The following is a 22,089-nucleotide window of genomic DNA, read 5'->3' as shown; positions in this document are numbered from 1 at the left end:
TAGATGAAGGCAGCAGCATTTAGGAGGCTGTCGCCTGGCTTCTTCAGTGACCTCTGGGTATTCTTCTACTTGACAGAATATAATAATGCTGCTGGACTCAAGGGGAAATGCCATGCTCTGCTCCAGGTTTCAGGACGGAGTCAGGACAAAAGCTAATACACCTAACGATGATTGGCTATCTGCCCTCCAGCCACCTCCTTGAAATCTTGATAATGAGATCATTTGCTGCACTTGGGAACATTTGTGTCAGAAAAGTCCTCCAAAATTGCAGCCTTAACCATCAAAGAGCCGTCAAAAACTGAGAAAAAGCAGTTAAGGTAAGAACATGTTTGACCAAATTTAACCTGAAGAGCAAGAATGTGAGTGCATGAAAGAAAATCTCCAAGTCTCACATCAAAACACCTGGCGGATTCATATTCCCAACGAGAACACTGGGTATTGAGGGATGAGACACGGTCAATTTAGCTAAGTGAGATGCTCTTCCCTTCCATGAACTACCTGTTTTCCTTACCGGGGGAGAAAAAAAGTCTTGAAAACTGTGGGATTCTTTCTCAAAACGAGCTTTGGAATTGAGAAGAAAACCACTGAACGCTGTTAGACCACAACTGACGCCCAGTCAATTTTGCTTCTCATTGGAAAGAGTTTTAGGTGATGGAGAGGGCACTCCAGGAAGCTTAGCAGCAAATAATCCCAGGCAGACTGGTGTTCTACCCCACCATGATTATTATTTTCATGCAGACACAAGCTGCCAACAATACAAATATGGGGAAATACAATTACTTACAGATGAAGTGCAAGGATTTCTGATTATAAACTGTGGTTATAATATCTGCAGCTTTGATATTCATATTTTTCTGGATAGAACAAATTTATTGATGAAACTATCATATGTAAATATAATTGTATTTGTCCATATATTGAATCTACAACACATTTTTATGCTTGTTTAAAAAAAATGTGATCAAGTTATTTAGTTGTTTGTGTTTTTAATGTCCTAGCATAAAATGAACACAACCGAAAAAAGGAAGTTGCTCAAAACTTGCGATTTCTGTAAAATTGTGAAATTATTAAAATAAAATAAAAAACAATTTGTTTTTAGTAACTTATTTTGAAGAGGTATGTCCTTCTTAATCCATGTAATTTGACACACTAGAAGAGCACCATGAACTAAAGTTTGAACATACCTTTCGCACTTAATTTAAAAAAAGGTGGATTGAAACCTTGAAAAATTTAGCTTTTCTTTGAAATTGTTAGGGGTGCCAATTATGGAGTTTTAGTCCTTATAAGGATGCCTTCATGTAGTTCAGTTAAATATTGGCAAACAAAACGTATTCATTTGTAAATTAAAATTAGCTAGTGAAGCCTCATGATGTGCTTTTGCTGCAAATTGTCTTTGTGTAATAAAGATTTGTAGCAACAAAAACAATTTTAATCTACAGTATGTTAAAAAAAGATTTGCAGCTGTAAAAACATGTTTCACTCGAGCAAAACTGCTTTCTGTCTTCATAAATATTTTTTCAGTTCCATTGCAACAGCCCATACACATGCAGAAAAGGTTCATGCCACAAATACTCCCATCTGCAGACACAAATTGAGGTTACAACCTCAAATTTCTTACAGGAATATTCAGTCTAAGCTGATTAACCAATTGGCTCCTTTGCCATCAGCTAATCGTATTAGAAAATGTTACATTGATTAAAACAAATGGATCTTTCAGTTTGTTTCTTGTAGTTAATTTTTTTTACAAAACTGGGATGACTTTCTACACGCCTTGATGTCTGTGGTGAATCTGTCAAGCCAGACATCCTTCACAGTCTCTCATATTGGATATCTGTGATTAGACAGAAATGTCAGAGGATCCAAGCCACACAGTGTTCAGACTCTTGTTTTTAACAGTATGCTTTAATTCATCATCGGTTATGTTTTTAAATTGATCAAACATACTCAACTGCAACATACTTTTGAAAGGCAACAGACATTCACTTTTCTGTTCGGCATGACTGCAGCAACACAATGTATCCATCTGCTATGGTTGATTTAACATGAATTCTATTTTTTCTTTGTCAGAAAACCAAGTTATCAGTCTAAATCTAAGACCAACTTAAAGTATCATCTTAACAAATCAAATGTTTGTGAAATTAGACAACTATCTCAAGCTATTGGATTTTTTTTTGTAATTAAAATTGAGTGTTTGCATTCTGAGTAATTTTTAGCCCATAATTCTATCATTACAATTTCTTAGTTTTACCATTTTGAAAGGACTTAGACTAAGGTGTCCTGTACAGAAGTCCGAGCAGCTATAAATCCATTTTGATCTGTAAGATTGCATTCTACTTTTAACCTGGTTTTACACAACCAACCTTCTGAAGAACGCCTCAGACAAAACTGTTTCCACACACAGTCCTAAGCGAAAAGAGTCAGTCAAAGAATTAGATGGAAGTGAGAATGGATGGAAAAAAGACTTTAGGAGGAATAGCAGAAAGCTTCTTGATCTACATTTGTTTAGAGGAATACTCAAAGTGTGCTTAAAAACCATAACGAATGGAAAAGGCATAAGCATTTCCTGTTAAGAGCTCACATTTTAAATGTTGCAGTAACTAACAATGACTTTTCGCTCACTGTGAGTATATCATTGGTCCCTATTTGAAATCACAGTATGACTTTTATTAGGTACTTTTTTGGAGGCATGTGTTTGGTTTTTATGCTTTGCAAAATTGGTCAAGCTGGATTTTCTTCTTTACAGTGTGATGCAGGTGGTGTGTACTGTAAAGAATTTAAAAGGAAGTTAGCTGCAGATGTGCACTTGGGTCAACATAAAAAATTCAACCCATAAAAGGTTTGATTCTTGTCATTTACTTTATTTAAACGTGACATGGATAAGTGCGCATGTGCAGCCCCACTCCCGACAACTGTTGGTTCTCTGATCCATTAAATTGTCACAGACATTTCTGCCTTTAAAAATAACATCTCTTAAATGTATTGTTTTTTTTAGACATTTTGTTTTTATGCTCTCTAAACTACAATTAAATACTTGAATTTTACTTGTAGTCTTTAAAATTCTGATATCTAAAATGTACTGCATAACAAAAGTGCTTTGTTTTATTTGGGGAGGGTTTCTGAAGGAGAACTTTTCTGCTTCACACTGCAATTATATAGCGATTTCTTTGGCCACATTGTTTTTCTAGACCTGTGGTGGAGTTGATGTATTGTTATACAATACATCAGTTTGTGACCTTGCTGGTCTCCAGGATACTGGGAGGTCCTGGAAGACTTGATTTGGATATAAATCGGCATCTGCACTTATCCTCTTTCTAACACAGCTTGAGCTTCTCCTCACCCACAAACCTCTTGGCTTTCAAAGATTAGAGTAACAACGTACAAGCTAGCCAGGAAAACTAGTGTGAGAAAATGACTTATAATTTCTGAAAATCTGCGATGTCTGGCATCCTCTGAGTAAAATGTATTTATTATGTTTGCTTCATACCATGGTCACCTTCACAATCAAACTCAAATGGTTTAACCAGACTTAAAAACTTTAAAATCAATTATTTGCTTTATTTTTTCTTAATTTACATTTACTGCAGGTCACATTAATAATACCCTGCATAAGACTATGAAATTTCATAGAAATCTGTTAAGTATTTTACAGAAACTGCAACTTTTTTCCACTTATCAGCTGCAACATTGAGAATTTTTTAAGCCTACCAATGCTACAATTCTGTTTATCAAAAAAAGCAGTTGTAAGTAGCCTTGACCATGATCCTGTTTAGTCTTATTTCATGTACCGGTACATTATTTATTGCAAAATATTTCAATTAATTTTAATCAAGAATTACAAGGAAACACTGTAAAAGTATGTCCATAGTTGGGGTACATGCCTTGTCTGCAGCTGGAAAATTGCGACGCCATAATAAGGCATGATAAATGTAACTGTACTTTTGAAGTCCTGATTGAAGGAAAATAAGAGAAACTCAAACCTAAATAAGTGCTGGATGGTTCGATATGACAAAAAGATAAATATCTTTAATAGTACTTTCTATTTTTAACTGTCAAATCTGTTTTTTGGACTTCAAAACTGATGATCAACAATATTTTATTACAAATACCAGAAAACACCTCTTTTTTGCAAACTGCCAGTTTTTTGGCTTAATAACCAAAGAGAGTTGTACTCACACAATATTTAGAAGTGTTTTTTGCCGAAAACAGGCCCTAATGACAGTGGAATTTGTGCATGGACCTATTCACTTCTGTAGTTTAATTATGGATACAAAATTTTTTAACCCTTGCGCTATCTTAAATGACCCCACCGCTTGCATTGACGTGTTCTCCCTACCATGACAAAGGTGGATAAAGGTGGAAACATTTCATGTAATCCATGGACACCAGTGAAGATCACAAATCATTGAGGAAAAAAAGTTCAACGCACTGTCTAGTGGGTCTAGATGACCCAACTTCCAATGTTAAAGTGCCTATAGCACAAGGGTTAAGAGTTTGAAACAATTTTTCTGTTTTAGCTCATGTCATGTCAATGGCAGCCTTTAAATTCAATTTTGCTCAGATGTGGAAGCTAAGGCTGTTATTTTTTTATTTTATTTTTTATGAAAATTAGTTTTGAGGGGAAAATGGAGGGGCACTACGTGTAGAATTAAATGGAAATTGGCTATTGTTATTTAACGTTGGCTTTGATTTTGTAGTTTTGTTTCAGTTGACTTAAGTTGTTTATTTCTTGCTTTTTTTAATTTTTTAAATTATTTTTTTAATAACTACCCCTACTTTTCTGTGTAATTTTTCCCTAGACTTTTGGTAAGTCCTATAAATCCACAATTACAAAGGGTTCCAATCTTTTTAGAGTGCACAATACCTGAGCACATGTTCCTGCCTTTTGTCTTGTGGTCTGGGCCTGCCCAACTTGGCTGTGTTTAAACAGGGATAAAGACTCATGCATATTTATACTTTACCCCTTACGTCAGGCAAGAAGGAGCAAACACAATGCATTGGGAGGAAAGCTTTTTGGTTATAAGAATCAGCTTTAGAAGACCTACTTTATAAAGAGGAGTGCTTCCATGTATTTGTTTGTGCAGAACAAAGCTCAAGGGTTGCCATGTTAGCCACTTTTTTCCACTTGGCCTCATGGGAGAACAAACGGAAATCCAGAGAGATGAAGATTGACAACCAGTGAATGTGTCGGCATATGTTGGCAACCATTAAAAAATGCAAAGCACCAATGCAGCTTGTTCAATTTTGCCTGTATTTTCATTTTTAGTTCCGTTCTCAGAATTAATGGCTGAAATGATGAAAATAAATTGGCCTTTCATCGGTTTTCTTCATTACAACTTGTTACCTGATTCGCCCTCATTCAGGGCTTTCCGGGGGATTTGGGGAGAGTCAGTTTTCCAAGTGTCATATCCCTCTAATCCCAGACTTTTGCATCTCCTCCAGTTCAGGTCAAAGGTTACGTGCCCTGCCCAGGACTCTTCTTCAAGGAATACATTATACCTTCATTATACTACTGGCTAAAACAGGATTTTTTTCCTCTGAGTCCCGCTATAAAAAAGGGAAACATTGCCGCAAATTCACAACACAGAGACATTTTGTCACTGATTGTTTTCATGGTCATGACTTGCATTTGTGTTGCAGATAGCTTTACGTGTCTTCCGCAATTGACTCACAAACCATTTAAACCTCTGGCTCTGTGCTCAGGCCAGTCAAGGGCAGTTTGCGTGCTGTGTGCCTGCTTGACACACGAAGCAGTAATAGAAACATTACAGCAAAAGCCTGACTTTTGACCTAAAACTTGTGCATTTACTGTGACTTAACCTCTCTGATTTGCACTGTGATACATTTTGATGCTTGACACTTTTGAATAATATTATGTCAGAAGATACCAAAAGCAAACCTGATGTGATGTGGAAAGTACATTAATCCTGATTTACGGCTAATTTCTGCACAATTTCTCTGCCTACATTTTTGTGGTTGAGCTGGATTCGTTTTCTCCAAAATGGAATTAAAAAAGCTTCCCAAAACAAAATATGCCCATTTGTCAAAGGTTTGCAGCAAATTTAGGGACTAATTAAAAAAAAAAAAAAAAAAAAAAAACAAGCATTATAATGGTATTTAAATGACCAGGAATGTTTTCTTCACTTTTGTTTAAAATATATTATTCTACTTTGTTTAATTTTAATCTTTTTATCTTTATAAGTTTTTAAAAAATCCCTGAAAATATGTTTTGATTTGACCATGTGTTCAATCACTGAATGATGTTGCAGGGCCCCATAAAGCCATCATCATATTTTACCTCCTTGGTGTTAGAACTGTTCATAACAGTTCTAACACCAAGTTAAACACTTCCATTGCCATTTAATAAAAGACACTGCTTTCTGTTGTTTTCTTGACTTGCAAAAACAATATTTTTTACTTGTATAAGTATAAGCAGCACATGTACCGACACAAATCCCTCTACCTCCTACCTACTGAAGTCTTTTTAGCTCCAACTTGGTCATGGGTTTGTAGTAATTCAGCTCCAGAAATAATCTGGAATCTTTACCATCTGGAAGCAGGTAGGAACAGGAAATGAAGCAAAGGATTTTAAGAGTTTTTCTTTTAGGGTATGAAAGAAAATTAAGCACCCATTTCCTTAGTTTTAACAAAGTTTAAAGGATTATAAACATTGTTTTGTTTTCATCTTTAACCCATAAGAACCCATGGTGACATTAGTGTATCAGAAAAATATCAGAAATGGATTTGTGGTACACTTGGTTTGTGGTTAAAATAAACCTATTTTGAAGAAAAAAATGGATCTAGGTTCTTATGGGTTAAGCAATATTCATCCTTTTTAATACAAAGTGTGCATTTTTTTCAAGGTCTGGTGTACCCAATGATTCACTAATTAGTAATTGCCAACAGCTTGTTCTTGTTGTATGTCCTGTGGGGGGAATTTAATAAACTGTCTGAAATGCACATTTCCTGGTGGGTCACCAATTTCTTTATTTTTCTTTTGTAAATAGAGTGTAAGAGTCCTATATTCAGATGTAAGGGGAAAAAAAACTGCTATTACAGATGTCCTGATTTCCTTGTCACCATTGCGGATTTTTCTGCCAGAGGAAAGACTTGCCCATTTGACATTCCTCATCTATCAGACCATCACTGATCTGCCAGATTCTAACAGTGAAGGTATTCAGACAGAGGTCTTGCCTTTTCCTTCTGAACAAACTTCTCCAGTTCTTCATGGGGGGCACTTATTTCATTCTCTACATACCTGTCAAAAGAGATAATCTCTTCATCAAGTTCTAGGTCTCCCCTGAGGACTGTTTCCATTGGTACATGTTGGAAACCTCCACCCTCTGAGACATCTGGAGATAAATGCTCCAAACGAATTTGGTTCCTTTTGATGTGGAAGTGCAACAGTTTTTGGATACCTAAGGCTCAGACCAGCTCTCCCCAAGGAAATCCATTTTGATCATTTGGTTTTTGAGTTGCATTTTCCACTGCTTCAAGCTCACATAAATAAAAACTTCGTTTTAATTGGCTAAAATCCTTTCATATTTTATGATTTTAAGATAAAGACATGAATGCTTTGAATACATAATAAAACGATAAATAAAGAGGTTTACCCATACAGCAAGCAATCTGTATTCTGCCCAGGTACTAGGGCTGCATCCCTATCCGAATACTCAGATATTCGCGATCGTTTCCAAACATTTGAGCATGAATATCAGCAACGTCCAAGATTGCTGATTCCAAATATTTATAAATCCAGTACAGTATAGTAACAATATCCTTCAGGCAAACAATTATCCCTCTAAATGCAGAATAATGTTGTTGTTTTTTAATCATATGAACTAAACAAACCGTTTGTGCTGCTGCCACTGGAGTAAATAAATATTCCAATAAAGTGTCGGTGATTCTTATTTTCAAAGTAAAGCCATCGTGTTTTTTTTCATAGGTGGAAAAAATGAGACTGTTTTCCAGTAAACTGAACTTCGTTCTCAAGTACAATGAATATGAATTCAAAAATACTACAGAAATCTTGATGAAGTTTTTAAAAAACGGTCAGATTGTAAAACGTGTGTGATTGAAACTTGTCGGTTTCGATTCAAGGACTGACTGTTTTCTTGTGTTACAGAGTCTTTTTTAAGGTCTTCATTAACTATCTTCTTGAACTATAGTCAGCAAAACTTTGAAGATGAAAAAATTGCAGAGAACTTTTTTAAAATTTGTTGTTAAATGATGGGAAGCAACAGTGATGTTTGATTTGTGTCCTGGTGGAGTGAACCAGGAAGTTGACAAAACAAACTTCAGTGTGACATTGCAGTGATAAATACCGTTACTTTATTTCAAAATCTTTGTGTTTTTATCTGTTATTTCTTGTTGATTCTGGTCTACTTTTCTAAAAAAGGTTTACAATAAAAAAGTGCATTCAGTTAAAAAATGGTCTTTGCATCCACAAATCTTTTTAATTTAACTATAAAATGTTAAAAGAGAGCACAAACCGACCAACTGCACAGTTTGACACAGTGGCATCTTTATGAACAATGTAAACTCTGATCGGAGAATTCGGAACAATCTACTGTATACAAACACTTATTAAATCCTTTGTGTTTATGAATAATTATGTGCATGTGGGCTTATCAGGCTGAGAAAGAACAGCATTGGAAGGACCCCTTCAATTTTCGGTAATGATACTTGAGCCTACTGTTACTTCTCTTCCATTTAATGATTAAACAAATTGGAGAAGAAACACAAGACAGACTGGAACATGATTTTAAGGCTTCTGCATGTCCATAAAACGCACCAACTTTGTTGGACAAACTGCCATCAGCCTCTGCAGTTTCTCAGAGAGAACCCAGCCAGTGCGTGTTGAATGTCAAGTTCAACTGTTCAGACTCTTTCCTCCAGTGTTGGCACTGACTTTCTGTGGGAAGCGGAGAAGCTTGATCCCTCTGGAGTTGAAACGCACATCTTTTGGCAACCCTTTATTGAACGAGATTGGAGTATCACTACTCTAAAGACTAATTGTCAAGATTTCACTCTCCTAGGGCATCAGACAGACTTTTCTTTGCACAAACTGAACTTGAGACTGCACAGATTATCAAATGTTATCATGCTGAAGGCGCCTCTTTCCACTCAAGGACATCTGGTTACCATGCAGGAGAGGATAGCTGGCCCTTTTTCTTTTTTTTGTCATGTTACAAAATACAGTTTTGGTCTTTTTCTGAATCTTTTCTCTGACCAAAATGTTGACATCTTCTGTAGGACTTTTATTGAGAAATTGATTTTGGCTGATGATTTTGAATCTGTATATATTTTTGCAGTAAAGACATCCACCCTGTGGAATTTCTTTCTGCAAAAACGATCCAGATCAAGATACAGATCCTTACACAGCCTGCATCTTCTAATTCAGACACAAAACCAGGTTGACTTTGGGATAAACTCTGTTACCAGCTGAGAAACTTATCTCCTCTTTTCCATTCATTCTGCCTTTGGAACTACACAAAAGCCACATATGTGGAATAATGTCCACCTTTCAAGGAGATTTGAAAAGGGCTGCGCTTTGTTTATGCATGTGTATTCTTGTAGCTGGATAAGTTTTATCTTGAAGAATTATTTTTGATAAAAGTTACCTAACAGTTGCTCTATGTGTTTTCTTTATCTCAAGAATGAAACATCCTTCGTTCAACATTAGGCAGCTGAGAAGTTTGCTCTGTCCCCCCTCATGAATATTCAGACTCGTGCGCACTCACTCATGCACTCTGTGAAAGGCATCTTGGCTCTCGGTCAAAGGAGCCCTGCTAAAAACGGGTTTGGTACAAGGGAGCTGATTGCCAGCCAAGCAAGGCAGTAACAAAATGGAGCACATGGGGTTCAGCCATGTTTGTAGGGATCTAAAGGGGTTTTCTTTCTTCAAAGCTTTGTTTGCATTTTGTTCTCTGCAGCTGATGAACAGTACACAAAAAATCCTTTTCTAACTCTTCCTCTGTGGCCAGTCTTTTCACTTTCTCTGACTCGCCTGCTTTCTGACAGTTGATTCCGCTTCTGCGTACTAAAGGAAATTGTGTGCTTAATTGGATTATAGGGGTTTTCTTCAAATGACTGCTCACCCACCCACATAGGGCGAGAAGTTATGGGAAGGGCTTTTGTATTCTTGTATTTACACCAAATCGCTTGTTATAAAGACAATAAATGGGAGAATTCAGAATATGACCCAATAGTTCTGAAAGGTAATGCAGTGTAATTTACTGCTGGATTTGGGATTCTGTGTTAAGAATCACAAGAATAATTTAAAACCCATTAACACTTACTCTGTCAGTGCCTATCAGTTCAGAAACTTTCAATTTATCATTCTTGAGGTGCTATTTAAGGTCAGAAAGGTAACAATGGTTAAAGCAATGGTTTTCCTTGATGTGAATGAAAGCAGGTGTGGCAGTCAGGCTTCTTCATTTGCCATCAGCCTCAGCTTGTTTCCTGGCCTGTTTTACAGAGCCTTAAAAGAATCCAAGTATTTGTGCATCATTGGAATTTACACCTGTTTGAAATTTTTAAAGCTTTCCTCATAGCTCTGCGCAAAAGTTGCATTAAATTAGAAAAGAAAAAAACAGAAACAACCAATGGAAGAAAAAAAAATCTGTTGAAAAAAATCGGTTTAATTACTTGAATAATTCAAACTCTCAGCCCAGAAAAGCAGATATGTAAACTACAGGTTATGTTGTTAGGACCAGAGGCAGAAAAGAGACTGACCCTAGGCTCAAACTGCACTCAATCCAGCTCCGGTGCGGCCCGTAGCTTCACCTGAGCCGAACTGGATGCAGTGTGAGCCCAGGGTGACGGGAAAATCCTTGTACTTATTCACACACGAATGGTCTGGGGTGCTGCTTGGTACTTTAGTGCACATGTGTCAAACTCAAGGCCCGGGGGCCAAATGTGGCCCTACATGTCATTTTATGTGGCCCTTGAGAGCATAAAAGTTTTTAATTTCGAAAAATAAAAATTGGTGTGTATTTATTCATATCTAGGGGAAATTGGACTTCAATCAATATAGCTGTTAATGACAAAATCAAAGGTACATTTCTCTATAACTCACTTGTGAATTTTTTGTTTTTTCTAATTCTTAGCTTTTTAATATATAGACACAGTTTGTTTAGATTAGAGCCGGTGTGAAGCCCATTGAGAAAACTGTTTTGTGACACTGGTTTATATAAATAAAATTGAATTGAATTAGAAGCATCTTCAGCTCACACCAGCAGAGCTGTATATGCAGCCTCAACCTGATGAACGGAGTTCCCTCCATGCTGCTCAGAAATGGAAGTTCTGCTCTTATTGTAGCGTGGAGGGAGTTCAGGCCTCTAAGGGGATAATTGAACAGCGTATCTGACCAACACAAATCCTAATTCAGCTTCTCAACAGGCTGCTGCCGGCGTGCTTGACGGGATTAATTTCAAGCAGGCATTTTGAATTTTGTGGCATACATAACCCTTCCTTCCCGTGTGGTGCTGCTGCCCCCCCCCCCCCCCCCCTGCTTAAATTGTTTCTGGCTTTTACTTTCTCGCCTGAGAGGATTAGAAAGTCGGGCTTCCGGAAATGGAGTGCCATTCCACGAGGAAAGCTTCCGAAAGCTCCTCAGTGTCAGGAAGGAGCTGGATTACCGAGAAGGAGGGTCTAAAGGCAGGGATGCCCAGTTTAGCCTTGTCTGTTTAGTTTAGTTTAGCCATTAGCTATTGAACTCTATGACTTCATGTTCTTTATGATTTCATGTTTATTATACTATTACCAGTATGAAGCCCATGGAGATAACTATTGTTGTGATGTTGGGCTATATAAATTGAACTGAACTGAACTGAAGTGGATTCTGGATTTGTGGCAACAATCCCTCATTACTGTGTTTTTTTGTGGAAGCAAAGATTTTTATCTGTAGAAACTATACTGATGACTTTTCGGGTAGATATGTCTGTTTCTCAGAAGACCACATGGAGTCTGCAGAGTCAGGGTGTGCAAGAAAATTTCGTGTTTAAAGTTTTTTTTGTTTTGTTTATTGGTGTTCAAACTGTTTATTTAGAGGAACTCTTTGTGCTTTCAGTTGTTTTATATATATTTTTTTATCACGTTAATTTTTTTTGTCGTTTTCAGAGTAAAAATAAATGTACCGGTAAACAAAAATTGAAAATAATTCTTTTTTATTCCTTCTTTGGTGCAGTTTCTATTTACATTTCCAGCCCCTGGTGGATGTGGTTTTGTAAAATGAATGTCCTATGTAATGTTTCACTGAATTCCATGTGAAAGGGCCCTGAGGTTGAATTGCTTGGACACTGCTCTATTCTCTCAGCATTTAGAATGCCTTTCAACTCCAAAGAAAGCGATCGGTATCTCCTCACTGTATTTATCTAAAATGCTCGTGGCTCACTGCTCTGTTTCTGAGCAGTTTACTCATTTACTGATCCTTAAGGCTGTTACAAATCATTCCTGTCATCATGTGATTGAACAGATCAGGAGAATGAGAATGGGTTGTCTTGCTATCTGTTCTGAACATCACAGAAGCTCCTGGCAGGCCATAACCCTGCTTTAAAATTGCTTTGTGGGTGGTCTGTGTTGTTTAAGATGCCTGTCACTGTTCTTTTTTTATTTTAACTGACACTAGGTTTCTTTGAGCTATGAAAAACTGGAAAAAAATGACCTCATTCCAGATAAGTTTTATATTATTGTTAGGAACGATGAAGGATTTGATGGATAAGATTATGGATTTTTGAAGCTAAAAACAACATCGAAGAAATAATTAGGAAAGCTCTTTATTTCTAATCTGGATGCTTTCTTTGACCTACAAGGCATTTTCAATGATGTAAGTGATGATTATGTTACGTTTATTTTCCCCTTTTGTAGAAAACAAAACCCATCAATTACTAAAATCCAAAAGAAACATTTTGGGGAGGTTAAATGTAGTACATTGCTGCATTATGGAAGGAGAAAAGTTGCATAAGGTAAGACTTTACTTTTCAAGTGTGAGAAATTCTGAGTAATAGTTTTTTTAACCCTTGTGCTATCTTAAATGACCCCACCCTTGCATTGACGTGTTCTCCCTACCATGACAAAGGTGGATAAAGGTGGAAAGATTTCATGTAATCCATGGACACCAGTGAAGATCACAAATCATTGAAGAAAAAAGGTTCAGCGCACTGTCTAGTGGGTCTAGATGACCCAACTCCCAATGTTAATGTGCCTAGGATAGCAGAAGGGTTAATGTTATGCCTTATGGTTTGTACTTGTAGAGGAATTTAAAATTTTCAAGGAGAAGGTGGGTAGATCTGCTTAAATTTGTAGGTTGCTTTATGATATTTTCAAATTTTTTAAATGCAAAAATTACATTTTGTGTGTGTTTGTTTCATCTAAACTTGGCCCTCTTGTCTATTGAAGCTTTTGATCAAGAAGAGTCAAACTCTTGCAGTAAACTTAAAGTCTAAAGTTACTGTAGCTGAGTTCATGTGTGCTCATTTAGTAGGTTAATTCAAGATGCAAAACAGAAAAACAAAACAAAAACACGCCTAAAAACCAATAAGTTCTCTGTTTACATCAAAAGTATAACAAAGCTTGCCCCTGATTACTGAATATGATTTTCTGTTTGAAAAGTTCACTCAGGCTGCAGTTACAATCATCATTCAGTTTGAGTTACTCTGTAATTTTGGTGCATTCCACACATGGGAGCTGGAAAAGAAAATGATAACTTCATAACTGGAAGAGGAGCTTCTGAGGCGGCTCATAAAGAAATGGGTGGGAGAAAATTGTTTTGAGGGATGCACTCATTTTACCTATAGCTAACAAATGTGTACATAACTCAATTAAGAATAGGTAATTTAGATCAAAGATGAAGTTCTCCTTAAATGTTGTTTGCTTGCAGTTTGTGCAAATGTCACAGTGGAATGGTGGATGGGTTTTATATTGTATGGGGCTGAATCTTCAGACTGTGCCTGTTTCCAAAGCAACTTGTGGTTTCAAAAATGGGAGGCAATTTGGCTCAGAAGGTAGGAAGTTGTTGGTTTGAAGTCCAACTTCCCAGTGTTGCATGTTGAGATCCTTGAACTTCCCTTTACCATTCAGACTGTTTGTTATTGACAGCAGCCAGGCTGTATACATAAAATACAGTAAACAAGTATATTTTGATTATAACTTTGCAAACTAAATCTTAAAGTTGCATCTGCCACAGGTGTTCAAACATTTTGCAAAGCATACCAGAATTAGTGAGGTGAAAACGTGTGAGGGTCAACTAATCAGCCTGCATTCTTCGAACCCTTTTAATAACATTAAATGAAAATTATCTATGAAATTGTTATTTCAATGGGATACTTTTCATTTCTTCTTCTTTCTTTTACAAAAACTACTGTGTTTTTCATATTTGAAGAGCAGAAACAAAAGAAAGAAGTTGTTTGGGGGAAAAAAACTTGTCAACATTAAATCTGGGCTCATATGAAATGTTGCATGTTATTCACGATTAAAAGCTCACGGTTAACTTCTAAATTTAAATCATATATGAAAATAGGACAAATTATTTCTGATGTACAAACCACTATGGTTTTGATCACAGAAACATATCTGTTCCTCTCGTTTGGCCCTTAAGGTTCTGAAGGTCGAGTAGCCACAGGTTGTTGCCACGGGTTTACAACAGCTTAACACAACTCTGAAAATTTGAACAGAAGCCGCATTTTGCCCATCAGCCGGACTTTGGGCATGCCCAAGTCATGGCATCTGGACTTTTAGACTTCCCCTGTAAAGATGTTTCACCACTCATCCAAGTAGCTTCATCAGTCAGCTCTAAGACAAATTCATAGAGATGAATGAGAATCTTCACTGAAGTTTGGAAAACAAAGGGAGGCGATTCAACCACCCTGGACACTAAACAAAATTCCACCTGGCTTCTCTGTATGAATTTTGGATTTTTATGCTTTATTTGCGACTACAAAATTCCTTGTATGAAAAAAGTATGGGGGGGGGACTTCTGCTGCAAACGTGTGCGGCATGTCCAGCTGCCACTGAACTACAGGGCCTCTCTTCTTTCATCACCACCCCCCTTCTGTTTTTTTAACTCCTTTGCACCCACTGTATTTCTCTCTCTCCTCCTTGTCTCTGCTTCTTCTATTTCTCCTCTTGGTCATTAAACGACCACCTCCGCAGATACAGAACTTTCCTGCCAGTCAACTCTGCAAAGCTGAAACTTCTGCATTAATGAATCACTGTGGCCATCCATGGGATGCCCAACACAGGACTGGAGGCACATCCGCTATATGTTCGCTGCCCCCCTCCCTCAGCTTCAGCAGTGTCCACTGGCACAGAAGCTTGACCATAGTTACAGCCCGCTTATGTACAGTATCTCATTCAACCATAGAAAATGGGGGAAGTGAACCGAAGAATGCCATTCAGCACTCTCCTCTACCAGCACCTTCATTTCTGACTGATGGATGGATAGTTGGAGAAAGCGGAGAACGATGGGTCCAGTTTCAAGTCCCACTCCAATCATCTTTGGCATACTGTAAAAGCGTTCTTAATGGCGTTCAAACTGCGTTTTTTCCTTTCCTATTCACCACAATTTGAATACAGAAAACAACAGTAATGTAATTTTAAGCTTAACTTTCTTTACATCATGAGGAAAATGTAACAAGAATATGTTAAAAACACCAAAGATGCTGTTTTCATTGGGATGGGTCTTTAAGAGACAAATTAAATATGTGGATTTATTCATCTTACCGGTAAGGGAAGAAATTGAATTACATTTTATTGTTTCATAAATACATATGTTGGGGCTCTACAGTCCTAGAAGTAAGCAAAGAAGTAATCAAAGGAGGGGACTAACAGGAAAACATGCAGGTCAGTCACTCCTTCCATGAATTCAGGTTGTTTTATAGAAATTCCTGTTTACATCAGCAAAAGAGAAAATAATTCAGGAAAATTAGAGGAAATAGATGATGCTTTTGTGTATAAATGGAAATTCTTAAGAGTAATTCAAACGATCTAAAAACAGATGTTTTTAATTTATTTCTCACAGAAAATCCGCCTGTCTGCAGAGATTTAAGATGTTTACAGATGTGATCAACATTTAGGGGAGCAGCCCTTCTGCCCAGTGTGGAAGCCATTTTTAATCCAGTCAAAAACCCACGGATTTGGTCGCCTCTGTCCTGCCTGAAGGCTCTTTGGAAACCTCTCGGGCGTGAGAATGGGAGGGGGGTTCTGGTTTTTGGTGCGGCTGAGGCTGTACAGCCATGCAGGAGGGGCTCGGGACAGTCTTTGTGAATTTAGTTAATCTAATCTGAGCTCTTTCCCCTAAGGCCCTCAGTGTTACTAACCAGTGCCTCTGTTTCAAGCATCAGTCCAAGATGGAGAAAGTTGCATGTGTTCCTTATGAAAATAGGCCTTGTTTAGCCTAGTTAGAGCCTCAGGGCCACTGTAACTGGTGGCACTTGAAGAAAAATAAGAATACCTCTTTTGTGCTTTTTATCTGCAGCACTTGCACAGTCTGAGGGTCGATACATCTAAATTAAATCATACAGAGTGAACTTTTTTTTTTTCTAAAGGCAGGATGTTACTAATTAAGCTCGCCATTATAGGGACAATCCAAATCAATAAGAACCATAATGGTTTTTATCAGGGAGCAATTTGAAAGAGGCCATTGTGATCAAGAACACAACTCAGAATGTTAATGAACCTCTGGGGAGCCTTTCTGTGGTGTTTGACACCTCTGATTAACTCACTCTGATGTTCTTTGTTATTAGACGGAAATTATCTCATTAGATATCGTCTTTGAAGTCGCTCCTGAAAATCATCAAGGTCTCGTAATCCTTTTTTAATGGACAGTGGTCCGAAATGATTAACGGCAAACCCTATCTCACCTAATGTTCAGCTTTTTGCATTTAAAGAATTGAGAATTAGTGAAAGAATTGCAGCAGATTTTTCCTCTTTTATCTAATTCCTTCCTTAGCTTTGTAATTTTAGTGTCTTCCCTCTGCAGTCCTTTTTAACTGGAGGCGATGGGTGGTGAACGGCAGGAATGTGGCCAGGGGACTGTAAGGATTTATCGCACTAAGGTGTGAGTGCCCCTGTGCCTGCAGATGTATCAGTTTAGTGCCAACAGCGTTCCCACCATGGAGCCAATACGGGCTTTTATGGCTTTAGTTTTATTCTTTCGACCACATACTCTGAGGCTGCAGGGGGAGGGAAAAGGTCAACATGCTCAGTGAGGTTAAAAGGAGTTTGAGTGTGCCTGAGTCTGAGACTTGCGGAGGAATAAAGTAGCATCAGGGTAATCTGAAGAAACAAAGCACAATGGTTGATGCCCATCTCCTCTCCTCTCTGCTGTTAGCACTTAAACATGCTCCTTTTTTCTTGCTCCCTCCCATTCCTCCTGTTTCCACTCCTTTCACTCTTCCTGTCCCACCATGCCTCTCGGGTTACGTTGACTGGGGTTTTCTTGTTCACGTTTCGTAGTGTCTATGTGGTTTGGGTGCGTGTATGTGTTTCCCCTGGACTGTTCTGTGTCCTTGTCCCTGCCTCCTGGCAGCAAGGAGCCACCCAGCAGCCTGTCTGTGATTGGGCAGAGGAGTGGGGTTCTTGACACAGCGTGGTGCTGACTTCTCCGGGACGTGTTTCAACAGATGGTCGAGGTTAGAGAGTGTCATCACATCGGAGGGAGGATTAGAGGGGAGAGGTTGTCTTCCAGGAGCTGTGTGGTCCCCCTCTACTCTTTAAGTTAGAATCCCAGCGCCAAGACACAATCCCACTTTATGAGTGAAGGGAGATCCGGTGAAGAACCAGAGGATAAAAACTAAGAGAGGAATTCTGGGCTTGCCTCTCACTCAGTCTGCATTCTGCTCCTCTGCCTTTCAGGTACTACACAATTTCCTCATTCTTTTATTAATATTATTATTATTATTATTGTTGTCTCCGTGTTTTGCACAGATTTTCCAAATTGTGTGTTAACTGTTCATCCTGGAAAGTGTTTAAGTGTTTAAGAAGGGATTTGCAGTGGTGAAGAGCTGCGCTGCTTATGCTGCTGCTCTGTACGCACTGTACAGTGGCTCTGTGTGTGCAGGATTTCATAGTTTTGCCTCTGAATGACAGGAATTCCCTCCATTGCAAATTCCTTTGCTCAAGGGATTAGAAGGCAGCACATTCCATTAATGTCAAACCAGCACAATTCACCTGTTAATTTTTCCGTTTTAATAATTTACCATGAACTGCTGCTCTGGCAGATTTTGAACTTTTACCTCAAATTCTTTGATATGCTGTTTTGAAAAAACATTTTCTCCAAGGATCTTTGCTGTTTGAGTGGAGTTCCTCCTTTTTTTTTCATTCCACAAACTCGGTGCAATATTTACAATTTCTTCACTTTAGCCTTGATACATTTTTAAATAAATCTTATCCAGAGTGTGCTTCTGGCAGATCGTGTCAGCAAACACTAAATGGATGAGCTGCTGAAGAGCTTTTTGCGGACTAACTGTCAAAGCTCAGCGCAGAGGCACAGACTGGGGGAATGTACACCTCACTTCAGCTATTTAAGTCAAGTCAAGTGAGAAGGGAAGCTTGCCAGTGAAGTGGGAATATGATGTATAGTATTTACACCCAGCTCTGGGCACAGTGCATGTGTATGAGACACTTGTAAATGGAGATTGTGCAGCTGTGAAAGGCGGTGTGGACAGCAGTCAGGCTGACAGGAGAGGAGTTTGTATTGGTCAAAGCTGCTGTTGTGTGAATCTGTGTTTGCATTGGCAAACCAGAAGTTGCTTCGCATTCCTGCTTATTTCTTCACATATTTGCCATTACCATGTATGGCTTGTGATGCTCACTGCATTAACGGTGGTAGATCTGTTCAAAATAAGAGTTCTGAAAATCGCTGGAGAACCTAGCATTCTTTTTGTCTTCCTGCTCGTCCGGTTTGGCACATTTTCTCTCTAAATCAGTATAACATCTTAGTATATTTCACACATTTTAAGTTCAAGCGTTTTTTTACAGATCCACAAAAAACCTAGTTTATCTTTCTGACCTAGATTGGCTCACCATAGGAATTAAGTTACAGTTATAAAAACCCTTGCTTGTATCAGCTGGGCAGACATGCCAATACTTGAGCACTGTTTGCCTTTGTCAGATGAATCACAGACAACCTTGACAGCAGACCTAAAGCTGATCTACATAATCCACGTTGCTCAAGTGAACTTACTTTTTTTTTTAATTCTATTTCTGACAGCCCAAGACAGGGTAAAGCAAAAAGCAGCTTGGAGATGTTTTAAAACCTCCTGCGTTCTGCCAGCTCAATGAGATTAAAGAACCTTTAACAAGTTTTAGCTCCACTGTGCAACAAACAAGAGCAGCTGCTGGAGATAATTAGATTTTAGGAGACTGGCACTTGCTGAGACCAACATTATTCCAGGAGCAATTTGTCATCATCTAAGTCCATTTTAGTGTTCTTTCTGTGTGCGAAGGTAAGATGTGGGTAATCTGTTTTTCTGTTAAGGATCCTGAGTGAGGAGAAGTCCATTAGTGTTTGTTTTTGTCGTGTGTTTACACAAACCCCACCAACAATGTGTTTTAAATCATTTCAGTGGCAGCCAGAGTAAATCAGAAACTTAACATTCAAATCTATGAGGCACAGTCAAAGAGATTTGGTTTCACAAGAATAAGGAAAAAATTGACTACTTATTGTTCTTTGTTTCTTGCCTGTTTTTGTTCATTTTTTCTGGCTAAAATATATTAGAACTCTAATAATTATGATTGAAGTTGAGATTATTTGAATGCTGACATGAGGAAGCTCATCATGAAGTTATAAAAGTTTGATTTGTAAAATGTTTTATGGAAGCAAATTGACTGCAGTTGATTCGTTGTTGATGAAACATCTGTTTTAAAAGACCTTCCACTTCTACATACATGATCTGCTGTGATGGATTATGTTGTTGTAGGATCAATAAAAGTCCTTTTCTATAAAGGTTTTTATTTTTTATCTTTTCTGTGCAAGGCAGAAAGTTTTATGGGTTTAATAAAAAATATATGTCCTAAAAATGTAACTTTTTACTTAGGGTTTAGGTTCAAACCTGACTTAAGTTTACCTTTTCATCTTACAGATTACTTTCGGATGCTGCCAAACAGACAGATGGCTGTCCGTTCCACTGTAAGACTTAAACATATTCATTAGATTTGTATTTTATGCAACATTCTCAGTTTGATCACTGTTAAACAACAGATGGTGATTAACAAGCATTCTTTCGTCGGTCATTTGGTACGTTTCGCATATTTGCCTCTGGAAAAAACAAACAAACGAGAAGTTGCTAAGCAGTTGGGAGTTTTTGTGTGGTCTCCTGACAGCTGAGAACAGATTTTCTAAACCACCCTGTCCTGTGGCATCTTTATATCACTTTTGTGTAATGATAGTCTTCATCGTTCTAACCTAAATGGATGGCTGTGGAGTCGATTTCCCCATCCCATCATTACAAAATGACCTGAAGAAAAAAATGTATTCAGATGAGTCAGTTTCTCAATCCCCTTCTTCACCTTGCTGATCTGACTTTTCCAATTAGTCTTCATGCACTCATGCTCAACAGCAGTTAAAGACAAATAGTTCTCAAATTTATAAGGAAATTCAATGAAAGGAAGACGCAGTACATGGGTTTATCTTCAGGTTTGGGAGTTCATAATAGATCCAACAGGTTTACTCAGCTTGAAGTGAGAGAGCTTGGGGTGTGAAAAACACTATGTAAGTCATCACTGAAGGGAAATTTTTTTATTCTGCAACCCTGACTCTTAGCAAACCCAAACGAGCAGAAAAAACATATGCTCACTACTTTATAGGTTTTAAATATTTTTCTTGCCAATTTTTTGCGCAAAAACAGATTTAAGGCTCGGCTCTCAATACAACTCTTTGTGGGTGCAGATTTTAAACATTTTAAACATTCATCTTTTTTAAGGTTTACTGGGTGGAAAAATGAGCCTTTATCTTTGATGTCCAGAATAGCTTTTGTTCAAATGTCCCACTTAGCCCCACAGAAGCAGAGTAGGCTTAAGTAGAGGAAGAAGAAAGCCGGGTCAAGAGGAACAAGAGGAGGAGAAAAAAAAGGCCAACAGACAGAGGGAGATATGAAGGTGTGATGAAGAGATGAAGAAACCAATGGCACATTTGGATCCTCATTAAAGTTTGTTTCCTTGTAAAATCTGCAAGTGAAGGCTCACCTGAGCACAAACAAGCAAACTATGGTCTCTTTGGAAGTATGGGTCTCAGTTCAGCTGTTATTTGACTCTTCTGTTCATTGGAAATTTATCTTTTCCTGTATCCTGAAACACATGCATACAAACTTATCTTCTTTAGATGTGGGGAAAGGCAAACGGGGAGAAACCAGTCATGCTGGCCCCTTCCACGAGCTTCGTTCCTCTGTCCCATACCTCCCGGGGGGCTGGACTGTGCCCGCTTTGTCGTGTCTCTTGTCCAGTAATCCCCTCCCCACGGAGAGGCAATCTGTTTTATATTTGAAAGAGAAAGCAACTGGGCTGTATCACGTACAATTACGCAGCAGTCAGAATGCGTTGATTCAAGTTTGAAGCAAGAAGTGCCATCACTGGGGGGTTGTCCCTTTCATCCACCGCCTTTCCAGAACAGAGATAATAGTGTATGAAGGACCAGAATGGATGGGGATTCTGGTGTTGGCAGGAAGTAGGTAGGAGGGATGATTTCCTCACCCCTCCATTTCGCTCCGTGGCTTAGCTAATAGAAGCCAGCATGCATTTGTTTCAGCTCTTTTGCTCCCTTTCATTTCTTTTCCCCTGAAGCGCTCGTACACATATAGACTTTTCTTGCAGTCCTCTCATGTGCCTGTGCGTTCCTAAATGCATGTACATTCTCAACCACTCATGAGTGTGGACTTTGTTGTGTGCTTCTGGTGACCTCGAGTCAAGTTTGTCCTCACTTGATCAGCCTAAAGTGACCACATGGAAGGAGAACAGCTTTATCTTCAAAGCGGCATTTTTGTTTTTAGAAAGAAGGTCAAGCCCTTTCTTCAATTTGCTCTTCTCAAACTGTCCTCAGCTGCTTAATCCAAGTTTGTTTAACGTCTGAGGAACTCAATGGGATGATGCATTTGC

General features: G+C 38.2%; 1 protein-coding gene across 8 annotated transcripts in view; it reads left to right on the top strand.

Annotated features, from left to right (window-relative positions):
• Window positions 1–275: 275 nt before the first annotated feature.
• Window positions 276–22,089, top strand: part of sulf1 (sulfatase 1) — a 54,025-nt gene continuing 32,211 nt past the window's right edge. For 2 of the 8 annotated variants that reach the window (XM_023950454.1, XM_023950453.1), the window contains exon 1: window positions 17,520–17,853. The gene's annotated coding sequence lies outside the window, so the exon portion shown is untranslated. Of the gene's footprint in view, window positions 318–17,460; window positions 17,854–20,081; window positions 20,129–22,089 lie in introns of those variants that run through there. The other 6 variants (XM_004081257.4, XM_011488891.3, XM_011488892.1 and 3 more) reach the window with 5 other exon arrangements.

The sequence above is a fragment of the Oryzias latipes genome, chromosome 20 (assembly GCF_002234675.1).
Source record: "Oryzias latipes chromosome 20, ASM223467v1".
Lineage (NCBI taxonomy): Eukaryota > Metazoa > Chordata > Actinopteri > Beloniformes > Adrianichthyidae > Oryzias > Oryzias latipes.
This window is presented reverse-complemented; position numbering and strand designations above follow the sequence as displayed.